A 4,649-nucleotide genomic window follows, 5' to 3' on the forward strand; every position below is an offset into this window, starting at 1 on the left:
TACTCACAGAGGAGCTGCACTTGCCAAGAATAGGCAGACGTACATGAACACATAATTTGTGATTGCATGAATGAATACCTGGTAGTGACCCTTTTAATAATTTACCACTGCATCCATGCAACAGTGTCTTACACTGGGAATAGCAACCAAGCATGAAAAGTCAAAAAGAAAGAACTGGCTGCTCAAGAAAGGCCAGATGTCAGGAGAAAAGCTTTGCTTCTACCCATTTGTTGCTGAGCACTCTTAACAGGCTGTAGGTAAGCAAAATTTTCAGGGACTTGTCCAGTTATCAAAAAATTCAGCTGCTCTGTAGTTTCAAAAGTGCCAATACTTCATTCACCATGAAATTCAGGAAGAGGAACTCACCTTGCCAGAGCCGTCTACCACTCCAGATTCTCACTGTGCTCACAAATATATTCCAGGGAACCATACTTTAGTCTTAATGACAACAGGGAAGAGAGGCTGAATCATTTTAGAGTCTGTAAGAAAAGACACAGATTTTATCCTCTAGGGTGCTTGCTCTTGTTCAGGCCAGGCTATCAGAAAAAGATGGTTGTTTCTGTTAAGTTACAGCCCTTCAGTAGTTGATACGAAGTGAATTTGGTAGTCTCAGATGAATGCATAGAAATGGATGTTCCCCACAAAGTCAGCAAATGTTGCTTCTTGGAGGCAGCTCCTGAAGGGACAAAGAATGGCAGCAACCTTTGCAAATATAGGCAGGGATGTCTGCAAATCAGAGATTCAGGGAGCAGCACAATATGCCTTGTTGCCTGTATTTGCTTTATGCAGAAGTGGCTACTTAAATATTTGACCATTGGCTGTTATTATGTCTTCTTGTTTTCATAAATATTAAGTATGTTTCTTCTCCTTCACCCCTGTTTATTTCCCTGTTGTGGAACAGCAGTGCAGTAATGTCAGGTACATTTTGGCAATCCCAGTAGAATCAGTGCCCTCATTCATAAACTGTGATTACTGTCCTGGGGAAATGAGACTGACTTATATTTGTGGACATAAAGATCTGGTAAGAGTGACTAAAGCAAAGTTTAAGAAATGCATTAAAAAGAAAGAGTGATAGAGGGTTTTTATTTTGCTCTTGGCTTTTAAACTAGCAGAATGAAATGGCTCCATTAAAAAACAAAAACTGCATAATGGTATTTCTATCTCAAAATAAATCTTACGCTAATAAGGACCACTGGTAGTGTAGTTAGAGAGGTCAAAACTTTATAACCTCCATAGTGAAAAAAAAAATAAAACAACAAGAGAATTTAAAGTTCTTTTTGGAAATAAAAGAGAAGAGGAGCAGGAGGAGGAGGAGGGGGAGAAACAAAAGAGAAACTCTGTCTTTCAGTTCCAATAGTTCTTGATGTTTAAAATCTCTGAAGTTTTCTTATGTGTTATGAAAAGCTACAAATTTATCTTTTGCCATTTTCCCAAGGGAAGCTGACCCAAATCCACCAGCAGCAGTTGAAAAGGTTTTTCCAAGCTTTATCAAATGGCCCCAACAGAGACCAGCTTAAAATTAAAAGCTTCCCCTACCAGAGGGAATATATGTGACTTTAATAACTGAAATGTGTTTTTACTTTCTATTACAGGGGTCAAAAGGTTTCTAAACAAACCAAATTTATCAATTATTTAGAGCTGATTTCTTCTGAAGTGGTATTTCTAAGATATTATTTGGTGGGTAAATTCAATGTTCTAAGGCCAGCAGCAGCATTTTATTCATAACAAATTTCTCCTAAACTGAATTTGCTGGGGCAACTTAATTTCCACTATCGTGTTTGCACTGTGGAAATATCAACTGAAGTGTTATAGGGCCTAACTAGTGGTCTTTTCAAAGAAAAATTCCATATAAGCATGCTTATTCAGCACCACCCTGCTTGCCATTTATTGCTTAAGAAATGAACTGGTACATTGTGTCTGCAGTAGAATTTCTTTAGCTGCTGAAATATCCTTAAAAACCACAAGGCACCTTTAAAGTCAGGAAACAATATCTTAAACTACATTCTCACTCTTGCAGCAAAAGAAAATAACTGTCAGAAGTTTTGTTAAAGACATTTTAAAATGAAAGAAAAGACCTATACACACATGTGAGTAAATGCACATTTTCTTAGCCTTCTCTGAGAAGCGAGCACTTTGGTTAGGTTGTTGCGGAAGGGAATTAACAGTAAATTTAGAAAGAGACCATTCTTAATACCTAATAGAGTCCACTGACTATGTAAATACTCTGTTTGTTATACATTAGCTAAACATACATTGGGTTTCTGCCCAAAGTCTGCCATTTGGTGCAGGGAGAAGATGTTATGGAACAGTTCATAAATTCATGTGGAGCCCTGTTAAATGAAACCAACCATCCAAGAGCTGACATTTTGCCATCTTTAAAATAGCTGCCTCTCTTGCAGTAAAACATCAGGTTTATTTATGCAGGCAAATATGAAGTTGTAATGCAATCAAGGTGCTATGGAGGGTTTTGTGTTGTTTTTTTTAGAGAAAGAATCTAACTATTAATAAATAAAAATGTCTTGAATAGCTGCTCCTTATTTATACTCAAAATTTTTTTCTTCCTGAAAAGTCACATTAAGGAGGAGTAAAAGCATCATTTTATGACCACTGAAAATGGTCCCTTTTTCTTAGCAATACATGCTTTCAGAAATATGAATTATTGCTACAAATAAAGAACAAACAGGTGAAAGCTCGTCCTCTCTCTTCTGCCTCCCTTTGCCTTTGGGGCAAAAGAATTCTTCTCAAGCACAAGAGATTGGCAAAAAATTATCAAAGTGAGCCAAATTTGATCGAGGCCTGTCTAATAAGGTGTCAAGGAGCTTTTTACCTCCAGGGGACTGACTCTGCTTCTGTTTCATTTCTGGCTCAGATTATTACTCAGGTTTGAACATGGCTTGAGGATGTTGTCAGACGAGGGCTTGAGGTTTGGTCTGGGGACTCTGTGCCCTGGAAAGGCCAGATTTTTGAATGGAACTTGAATGGAATGCCTTACTGAGATTGAACACGTTTCTGAGTACATGAAATGGGTAACATGACATTTGGGTCATGGTCAACCAGGAACTGGAAAGATATTGTTCTATACCCAAAGTATTTGCATGTCTGTGTGGCCTTCCCCTGCCCAAGGTTAGAAGGGTGTTGAATTCACAGTTCATTTTTGGCCCATTGCTGACTGTGACTGAAAGCTACACCACGGTGCTTATTTAGAATCTTGCATTAAATGAGTGGATGGGCACTAAAATCACCACACTGCTGTCCTTAATGACTGTTAGATTTGTTTTCAATTCTTTATGTGCAGTGGCTTTGCTTTGCTGGGGTCTTTGTCACCGGAGAAAGAAAAGAAGGAAACAGCAGGTATGGCTATGAAAATGTAAATGTGATAATGAGGAAAGCCTGGCAGATTAGCATAAAAACCTAATGTTGCTGAAAGGAGTCTTTCAAGGCATTGGATGGTGGTACAACTTCAGATCACTCCCTGGATATTTCAGACTTCCTTCTGGACCATAGGACAAGAAGAGTAATTTGAATTTGCTCCTTTGGGATAATGAGGTCCTTGAGCAACCTCAATGTCAGGATAAAAAGACCATTAAATTTTGCACTGGAAGGTGCTCTATGAGCACCTCTATATGAGGGCCTCTATATTTGGAGGCTTTTTTGAAAGGAGAAAAATCTGTAGTAATTTCCTTACACTGTTTCTAATGTCCTAGCTACTATCATAATCTTGCAGCCTCTGGTAAGGCCAGATGAGATGTGAAAAGCCAGAGTGGTTGCATTGGTTGAGAAATTATTTGCAATGCAATAATGGAGAAATGAACTTGTCCTACTCTTTCCAGCTTTGCTCCTAGCCTATGGAGCCAACAGACTGGGAGTTCTGCTCAGCACATGGAGCTGCTTTACCTGTGTGCAAGGGACATCATCTCAACTTGTATATATTTATGTAGTCACGATCTATTGCTTTACCTTTTGTTTCTGCTCTTCCTTAAAGTTCCAGCACTTTTAAAAGTATTGAGTTTATTAAAAAAAAAAAAAAAGGTAAAAAAGAAAAAAAAAAAAGAAAGGAAAAGAAATAACCTAGCCTGTCCCAAACTGCGTGACCCAAGCATTCACTTATAGACAAAAAAATGGGTGAAAGACGGCATAGGGAAGTTGATCTTGAATTGATTAATTCCAAACCTCAGATCAGATATGCTCAGCTTCATACTTCCTCTTCATAAAACCAACTCTGCTCTTCAAAAAATATTCAGCTACAGCTGAGGAACTTAGCTCTACTTGCAGAAGATATATTGCCACCAGGGTTTACAGTAACATTTTTGCCTGCTTAGCCCTGATACTTTACCTATCACATCTGTCAGATTATTCAGAGGAAAAAACACAAAAGCCCTCACCAGCTTGTTTTCTTCTAGTGCCTGGAACAAACTGGCTTGGGGAAAATATATTAGCACCTATATTTAAATTATTCAGTTGGTTTGTTCTTTTCTCTCAAGAAGGTAAGCTGGGGCTTTCCCCCTTCCTCCTCCTCCTGCTCCCTCCTCCCATTTTTTGTGAAGATTCTCACAGAATCATGGGTGAAACCTCAGGCATAATTAAACAAATTGGCATTGCAAATCTCAGCAGAAATAATGTGCCTTTTGTGAAAAAACTCCCACCAGAAA

The 4,649-nt window shown here is 38.4% G+C and overlaps 1 long non-coding RNA gene across 1 annotated transcript in view; it reads right to left on the bottom strand.

The window, feature by feature from the left end:
* Positions 1–372: 372 nt before the first annotated feature.
* Positions 373–4,649, bottom strand: part of LOC128784823 (uncharacterized) — a 106,097-nt gene continuing 101,820 nt past the window's right edge. Inside the window, exon 3 of the long non-coding RNA XR_008429634.1 lies at positions 373–479. This is a non-coding gene — a long non-coding RNA (uncharacterized LOC128784823). The remainder of the gene's footprint in view (positions 480–4,649) is intronic.

This window comes from Vidua chalybeata, chromosome 2, assembly GCF_026979565.1.
Source record: "Vidua chalybeata isolate OUT-0048 chromosome 2, bVidCha1 merged haplotype, whole genome shotgun sequence".
Lineage (NCBI taxonomy): Eukaryota > Metazoa > Chordata > Aves > Passeriformes > Viduidae > Vidua > Vidua chalybeata.